The 9,063-nt window shown below is 53.9% G+C and overlaps 1 protein-coding gene across 1 annotated transcript in view; it reads right to left on the minus strand.

The window, feature by feature from the left end:
- TPST2 (tyrosylprotein sulfotransferase 2) overlaps positions 1 to 7,349 on the minus strand; it is a 63,411-nt gene extending 56,062 nt beyond the window's left edge. Inside the window, exon 1 of the mRNA XM_004479085.4 lies at positions 7,283 to 7,349. The gene's annotated coding sequence lies outside the window, so the exon portion shown is untranslated. The remainder of the gene's footprint in view (positions 1 to 7,282) is intronic.
- Between the last annotated feature and the right edge of the window lie 1,714 nt (positions 7,350 to 9,063).

The following is a 9,063-nucleotide window of genomic DNA, read 5'->3' on the forward strand; positions in this document are numbered from 1 at the left end:
CGCTGGGCAAGCGGGTGAGAGGGTGCGCGCGCGCAGTGGGCGTGAAGGGAAGGAAGAGGGAAGTGGTGGGTGGGGGAGTCAAGACAGACAAGCGGAGATGGACAGAGCCTGAGAGGAGAGAGACGGAGAGAGACGAGGGGAGAGACGAGGGGAGGGCAGAGACGGGGAAGGGGCACGTGGAGGCATAACAAGGGGGAGACAGATTTGGGGGGTGGGGACAGGGAGAGACAAAAATAGAGACCAAGCAAGAAACCGCAAGGCAAGACACTGGAGCAGCCGCTTGGTCGGAGCCACGCTCAAGGCTCCTGGGGCCCGGGGAAGGCGCAGCACATTAAGAGCAAGCACCCCGCCCCCCACCCCTGCACAGGGGCTTCCCCGTATCCCTCTCTCCCAGGCTACAGCCCGGGGCCCCTCTGCTCCGACTTACATAATCTTTTCTTTAAATGGATCCGGTACTTTAAAAATATATCTTAAAAGGAAACCGTCGCCCACTGGCTTAACTGAAAAGCCTGCCCTCGTTAGAAAGCAATGGCAAAACCCCTGCTCGGCTCCGGTGGGGGCTGCAGCCTCCAGGAGCCCGGCTGGGGCCTGCTCTGTTCAACGAGAGGAGTCTGGAGAGAGGCATTCAAGGCCCTTTGGCTCCAAGTGGAGCCCAGAGGGTGGACAGGGACACCTCTTCCCACTCTGGATTTAACAGTCCGTGTTCTGGGGGCAGCCAGGAGCGTGCACCTCCCACCCTGGGCGACCGTGGCCTCCGGGATAACGTCCAGTTCTCTGGTCTGACGCTTGAGACCTCTGCAGTCACCTGTCACTTTCCAATGGTAACGCTCCCTCGATCGACACACACGAATACACTACATTCTTTGCACATGAACTCGACCAAACCTACTAGGCTGAACGTCTCACGCCTCCAAACTTTTGCACCAACGGTCCCCTCCCCCTAGAAAACCTTCCCTGCCCTTCTGGACCCTGCTCATGCCTCCTGGAGCACCTGGTACCCCCTCCTCCGGGAAGTCTTCCCTGACTGCCTCCCATCCCTATACAGGCGTCCACAATGCACCCAGCACCCCGTGGGAGCTCCGGTGTCGATGCGCTTACCTCCCCCACAGCGCAGGGTCGGGACCCTGTCCGAGTCCCCACATCCTGTATGGCACCCAGTGTCCAGGGCAAGCTGCAAGGGTATTTGTCAACTAAATGGGAAAACGTTCTGAATAAGGAAATGAAGGCATCTGGAAGCCCTGACAGGCCAGAATCAAAATGAAATCCTCTCCAAGCTCTACGGAAAAGTTCCAGGCTCAGCAAGAACCAACCTGGCTCGAATTGGGCCGTACCTGCTCTCCGGCCAGGAGACTTGAGTAAGCATCCAGCCTTAAAGCCTCAAGTTTTCTCATCTATAAAATTGACACGGTAGTTTTTCCTATGATAGGATGGAGAGAAGAAAAATAGATGTAAATTGCTAGGTAGCCAGCAAGTACTTTTTTATTAACTGCTATTGTTATTATTATCACCAGCTACACTCACCAAACCACAGACTGTTCGAAATTAGAGGAACCCAAGAGATCATCAAGGCCAGGGGTCGGAAGCCGTTTTCTGTAAAGAGTCGGATAGCAAATATATTCGGCTTTGCAAATCTCTGTTGTAACTACTTCACTCTGCCCTTGGGATGCAAAAGTAGCCTTAGATGAAATGTAAACAAAGAGGCGTGGCTGTGTTCCAATAAAACTTTATTTGTAAACACAGGCAGTGGGCTGGAATTTGCTGGCCATTCTGGCCTAAGTCCTCACTAGGTGAAATGGGGTCTTTAGACGAGCAGTGTCAGCATGCCCGGAAGTGGGCTGGAAACACAGTCTTGGGCCCTGCCCCACCCTGCTGAATCGGAATCTGCGCTTTAGCAAGATCCCCAGGAGATCTGTGCATGCACTGAGGTTAGAAAGGTGTTGCTACCAACTTCCTTGACAGCTCAGGTCAGCTATGTGGCTTACTCATTTCCTTATCTAACACCTCCGGCAGAGGGTAAACTCGGAGGAAAACAGGGACCTTGTCTCTTGTCAAGCCGTGCACCCACCCCAGCATCCAGCTGAGAACCTGCCACATGTCCTCATCTGAGCATTTACTGAACACCTATTAGGCCCCAAGGCCAGGTGCTGCGATGCAGCATAGAGTGGACAAGCCAGTGGTGAAATCGCTCAGTGGACCTCCACGCAGGGATGGGATGGGTGGACGATGCCCGCAAACAGCCTTTGGAGTTGGCCAGACCTGGGTTTGAATCCTGGTGCTGCCATATCAGGAAGGCGATTCACTAGCTCTGAGCCGGTTTCTGGAAAATGGGGTGGTCGATAATAACAAATGGCTCCCAGTGCCTCGTGAGGACAGGGATGGGGTGTGGGAAGGTGCAGATATGTTGGGGTCACAGACCATCTTAATAGAACTCACAGCAGAGGGATCCAGCTGGCCCCAAATATCTGACTCTGGGCCCTGAACCAGGGGCTCCTCACTGGGACGTGTGGCATGGGACAAGCTCTGGGCTTGTTAAAAGCCTTGAGGGCTTCTAACAGCAGAAAAGGTACTGGGGAATCCCAGAAAACCTCCAATGTCCTAGAACAGCAGAGCTGGAAGGACTCTCAGAGAACGTCGAAACCAGTGGTTAAAAAGCTTTGTTTTTACAGCAAGGGAACCGTCTGTTCAAGGGACAACAAGCCAGGCTTGTGGCACCACAGCCAGGCGGGCACGCCTGTGAGGATGGGAAGTGCCAGGACTTCAGCGACCCGGAGAGCCCAGGCCGAGTGCGGGGCAGCTTCAGGCCACTCCAGCAGCTTAGTCTGGCCCGAGCCCCTGTGTTTCCACGGTAAGTGAGAAATCAGGATTTTTCTCTAAAAAATGATTGAATATTGGGTCAACTGAAGCAAACAAACAAACAAACCATGGGAACGGAACAAAAAATATGCTGCAGGCCAAATGAGGCCCACCAGTCAACTGGCAGCCTCTATTATTTCCCAACTTGCCCATTTAACAGGTGGGGAAACCGAGGCTCAGAGTTGGGGAAGCATCTTGCCCAATGGCACACAACGATTTGGAGGGAGATTGGGATGCGACTGTCTCCCCAGCTGCTCATGGGAGCAGTTTGGGGAGGGGAGTAGGGTAGGAATCTGGGCTTCCAGGGAGTGGTGTGAACAGGGGGCCATGGACAGAGATGAACAATCATTAAGAACACTTATAGGGGAGCAGGTGTAGCTCAGTGGCTGAGCACCTGCACAAGGTCCTGGGTTCAATCCCCTCTGCCTCCTAAAAAAAAAAAAAACGCACTTATAATAACAACTGACATTTTCTGAGTGCTTTCTAGCTGGTAGGCACTGCATAGGCATCAGGAGGGCAGGAGGGGGTAAGGATGGTAACTAAGGGTGTGGACTCTGGATTTCTCCCACTTCCTAGTGGGGTGACCACGTGCACACGAATTCACCTCTCTGAGCCTCACGTTGATCTCATAGGACGGTGGTGAGATTGAAATGAGTGAAAGTACGTAAGCGCCCAGTACCGTGCCTGACAGCTAGTAATAAGCACGTGTTAAGAGGAGTTAAGGCAGAATGGGGTGTATGGGAACCTCTTATATTTTTTAATGTAACATTTTTTGTAATCTATGTATTTTCAAAAAAATACAATTAAAAAATAAATAATAAATAAAATTTTAAAAAAAGAGTAACTATGGCTATAATGATTGCCTTTGACAGACAAGAAGACCAAGGCTCAGGAAAGATGCGCCAGATTCCAAAGGGTCTGCCTGGCCCCAGGGCCTCCCTTTTCGCCTCATACCGGGGAAAGTATTTTCCAACAACCCTGGTAGGCGGGGCCTACTCGTGCCTTCCTTTTGCAGGTAAGGAAACTGAAGCAAGGACCCCGGAGCACATGGCTCCTAAGTGGAGAAGCTGGATGCTACCAAGGCTGTGCCCTCGGGAGCCCTCACTCTGGCCCCCTGTCCTTTTCAGGGCCACAGAAGTCAGGGTCAGAAGGCTGGTGCCCAGGCAGGGGGCCGGCTGCTTCCCCTTGCCCTCCCTGCCTGAGCACACAGGATGAGACGCCCCTCCTCCCCAGGCCAGGGGCCCCAGACGCTCCCCAGGGGGTGCGGGCGCTGCCCTCCGCCGTCCCCCCTGCAATTTCTGGGGCTTGGCCCAGCTTGGGCTGCTCTGGGTGAATCATTCCCACGACACCGCCTCAGGCCGCAGCCTGGGGGGAGGACCTGGGAAGGGGCAGGCATCCCAGAACCTTCTCTGGAGGGACGGTTTAGGCATCTGCAGACGCTGAGGGGCGTGACGACTGTAGGAACCGGTGGCAAATGGCGAGGCCAGGAGCCGCTACCTAGAGAGGCTTCCACGATGCCATGGGGCCAGTCAAAGCCTTCAAAAAGCACGCCTGGGCAGCCAAGCCCAGCCTCCAGAGAAGCCGCACCGAGCCTGCCACCGCCGACCCAGTCACAGCGGTGGGGCACTTGCCCGTCCCCACGTACTCCCTCCCCAACTTCTGGGGTGCAGAATGTTTTTAAACATTCCCCAGCAGGACACCTGGGCCCAGAGACTCTTGACCCCATTTCCATTTCCCCAGGCAGTCTCCTGGATGCACAGGAATTCAGGATTTTAAAGGGGCAAGGAAGGAAGCTTATGTAAAAATGAACTAGAAGCCCCAGGGGCCAGATACACCAAGTGGGATGCAGGGTCTCAACGACCCCCCTCCCAAATAGCAGCTGCTGGGTCGTAGGGAACACGGAATGCCCCGATAAAGGTTTAATTAAGCTCCCCCAGTCAGCAGACACAGGTTTAATCTGGAGAAGATCCGACTATCTTTAAAACACTTCACTCCTCCATGGGAACACCGTGCTCCCGCCTGGGTCCTTGGCTCGCCTGGCAGAAGGCAGAGAGTGAGGGAAGAGGTGGGGGCACTTGGGTGGGGGCGAGATGGCCGAGAGGAGCAGATGTCTGTGTGCCCACGGTGCTCACATCCAGGCCTGGGGTGGCACTTTTTGAAACAGGCAGTGGCTCACTTAGGCCACAGGAGCGCCCTCTGCACGTGGTCACCCAAGCGATCCCTTCAGCAAGAGCATGGGGGGGTCCAAGGCAGGGGGCGGGCAGGGCCAGACTGGATTTGGGAGAAGAGGGATGGACCTTTCCTTTGGGATGTGGTCTGGGAAACCCACCAAGGGTCTCCCTGGCCTCTGTAATGCCGCAGCCATTAAAGGGACCCTGGGCTGGCCTGGGATGGCAAGGTCTGAGCCACTTCCACCATTCCTCCATTCCATCCCCAGACTATTTAATAGGCGCCTCCTGGTCGTGACCCAGCAATTCCACTCCTAGGTATAGACCCGAGAGAATTAAAAACACATGGCCACCCAAAGGCTAGTATGCAGGTGTTCATAGCAGCACTATTCATAAGAGCCAAGAGTGTCCATCAACTGATAAAGAGATTAAAAAAATGTGACAGTCACATTCGTTGGAATATGGAATATTACTCTGCCATAAAAAGGAATCAACTACTGATACGACATGGATAAACTTTGAAAATATTATTTTAAGTGAGAAACACGAGTTACACAAGGCCACACATTGGGAGACTCTATTTATGTGAAATGTCCAGCACAGGCAAATCCATAGAAACAGAAAGTAGATTAGTGGTTGCCCAGGGGATGGGGGAGGGAGGAATGGGAAGGGCCTGCTGGTACTGAGTTTCTTTGGGGGATGATGAAAATGTTCTAAAATTAGACAGTGGTGATGGTTGCACAACCCTGTGAATACACTAAAATGCACTGAATTGAATGCTTTAAAAGGACAAATTGTATGATATGTGAAATATATCTCAACAAAGCTGGTACTGAAATTTACATAAGATTTTAAAAACTATGGTGATATAAAGACACATATCAAGTAAGTCATAGTACAACTGAGACTCAAGGGGGGGGGGGTAAAATGATTCACAAATGGCACAAGAGCCCCTTGAAGGCAACACAACACACCCTATTTTACCTTCCTGGAAACTGAGGCCGGGCGGGGGTGGGGAATGCCTCCCCAGGACACATCCCTACTGACTGAACCCCAGGGTGAGTCCCACTGAGATCTGGTCCAGAAAAAAGTCTGGACGCTAGAATGAAAGGGGTGTGAGACTGGGGGTGCAGAGAGGGTTCCCAGCCCAGCCCAGGACACAGGCAGAAGAGGTTGTTAGGTAGGAAAGGGGGACAGCTACAATGAGGGTTCAAAACAGGAAGCACCCCACTTCCTGGGAGTCAGAGAAGGTTTTCCAGGAGGAAGAGTTCGCTAGAGACCCCAACTCGCAGCGATATCCCCAAAAGACGTGAAGTCAGGAGGCCTGATGATGCGTTCAGCCCTGCCACTTCCCAGCCGCCTAAGGCTACGCAGGCGGGTGGCCTCTCCAGCCTCAGTTTCCCCATCTATAAAGGGAAGGGGGCAAGGCTGAGCATCGTGCCTTCTGAGGATCACACTGTAAGAGGCTGGTTCCAAACCCCTCTCCTCCCGAGGGGGCGGGCCTTGGGTGGGAAAGCCAGACTTCGACCTCTGTCCCACATAATAATGACTTTGCCAGGTCAGGCACACCCAGTCTCGGCGACCCTGCCCGCCTTCCTTCGCTGCCACCCCCACTCTCAGGTTCCCGAGGCACCTCCCGTCCTGCTCACACTGAGAGGGCGTGGTTTCCAGAAAGGGGAGCCTCTGCTCAAATTTCGTCCCCCTCCTCGGGAGTGACCCCAAGTTCACCAAGGCTGACTCGCGCTCTCGGCGAAACCCTCCAGCCCAGCGATTTCCGTCGCCCCCGCCCCCCATCACGCCTCCACTTTCCACATGCCTCGCAACTCCACCGCAGCTACAAGTTAACTTCCACGCGCCCCCGGCGCGTCCCGGCGCCCGCGTGGGGGTCTCCGCGCTCCAGGGAGGGCTCAGGGACTCCCAAGGCTGGGATCCACCGCCTTTCTCCACACCTCCCCCCCAAACACACACACGGCGCTGAGCGCCTCCCCCCGGCGCCGGGTCCGAGGCGGGAAGCGCGGTAGCGGGGCCGGGTCTCGGTCGCACCCGGAGGAAAGCGCTCGGGGCGCAGGGAGGGTGCGGATCCCTGAACGGCCGGCCCGCGCCGCCTCCCTCCCAACTCCCGGAGCCCGAGCAGCCGCGCCGGGCCCGGGGAGGAAGCCGCGAGGAAGGAGGGCGCCCCGGAGCCCGAGGCCGACCCACAGGCGCCCCCGGCACCGGCGGCTGCAGCCCGCTGACCCCCGCGCCGCCCCGGAGCCACCTACCGTGCGGCGGCGCTGCGAGACGGCCACGCGCGCCCAGCCGCTCCGGGCTCCCGAGCGGCGCTGCCGGGGAGAGGGGAGGGGCCGCGCGGGGGGCGGGGCGCGGCGCCGTGACGTTCATGGGGGCGGGCCCTAGCGAGGCCCCGCCCCGGCCGCTCCTGGGCCCGCCCCGGCCGCCGCCGCTGCCGCCCGGGCGCAGTGGAGGGCCCGCCCCTCGCCCCAGCCCCGCCCCTCGCCCCAGCCCCGCCGCCCTGACGGCCTCCAGCCCTCACGCTGCCTTACCCCCAGGACGGGCAGCTCACCCCTTTTCCTCCCTGGACTTGTCTGTTTAGAAGAAAAGTTCCTCTCTGGATATAAGCAGTGGAGAGGAATGATGGCCAAGGGGTGCCAGAGAAGAAAACTAGGGCGTATATAAGCTACTGTTTGTGTAGAACAAAGAAAAAGCCAAGGAGAGGGTATTTTCATATCTATTCATATACTTCAGTGGTTCTCAGTGGGGGCTATTTTGTCCCCCCTTCCCACCCCACTCATGCACCTGGGCATTTGGCAATGTCAGGGGACATTTTTGGTTGTCACACCTGGGCAGGGAATATGCTACTGTCATCTTAGTGGGTAGAGGCCAGGTATGCCGCCAAACGTCCTGCAATGCACAGGTCCCAAATGTTAATGGTGCAGAGTTTGAGAAACTGTTACATATGAACGAAATAAAATTCCAGATTGGTAAATCTCAGCTCAGTATAGAATATTGAACCTCTCTGTGCCTCTGTTTTTGCTTTTTTAAAAAATCTGTAAATGGGGAAAATAATAGACCTATATATGCATATACGCACTTTATCATGAGCACTGAATACCTGAAGAGAAGAGAAAACGAGGAAGGTAGCTTCCTTTTCATTTGGTACTTTATCCTGTTTGAATTTTTAAACTTTATGCATATATGACCTGTTTATAATAAACTTCTGTAATATTAACAACTATCACAGCAAAAGTTCAATATATTACTGAGTGCCGGGCTTTGCTCTAAACACCACATATATTTATACACTTAAACTTCTAATAGCTTTTTTTCTTTACAAGTGCCAGGAATTGAGCCTAGGACACTGTGTGTGGGAGGCAGGTGCTCAACCACTGAGCTACATTCACTCCCCAATGAGAGTTTACTTTTTCATTTGATTGTTATATTTTGTTTTTTAGGAGATACTAGGAATTGAACTCAGGACCTTGTACATGGGAAGCAGATGCTCAACCACTTGAGCTATATCCACTCCCCTCTAACAGCCTTTTGCTAGGTCTGTTATCATCTCTGTCTAAAAGATAGGGAAACCAAAGCAACCAATTTGCCCAAAGCTAGCCATGTGTTGACATAGCTCGCTCATTAATCCACATGACCCTATAAATAGTTATTAGTACCTGCCATAAGGAAGGTGCTGGGCCTGACAAAAATGAAATCCCTGCCTCCATGGAGCTAGCCCTCACTGGTCTGGAAAAAAATATACACAACTCTTATATAGTGAGCACGTATTACAGGCTTTGTATGTCTATTATGCACAATAACTCTGCTGGGTGGTTTTTTTTTTTTAAGTTTTTTTGATATCCCTTTTTTAGGTCAAGGAAAGAGGTCTGAATGCAGGCATTTGTTTAAAACTTTATAACATTAGCATTGCCCGAGCATCCCCTTCGGGGTGCTGGGATTTAGCAAGAAACAGGAGGACAGGGCCCTGCTCCCCATGGGGTAGCCAGACCCTCCGAAAAGCATCGACAGTAGAGCGAGGACCTGTAACTGGGGA

The sequence above is a fragment of the Dasypus novemcinctus genome, chromosome 19 (assembly GCF_030445035.2).
Source record: "Dasypus novemcinctus isolate mDasNov1 chromosome 19, mDasNov1.1.hap2, whole genome shotgun sequence".
Classification (NCBI taxonomy): Eukaryota; Metazoa; Chordata; class Mammalia; order Cingulata; family Dasypodidae; genus Dasypus; species Dasypus novemcinctus.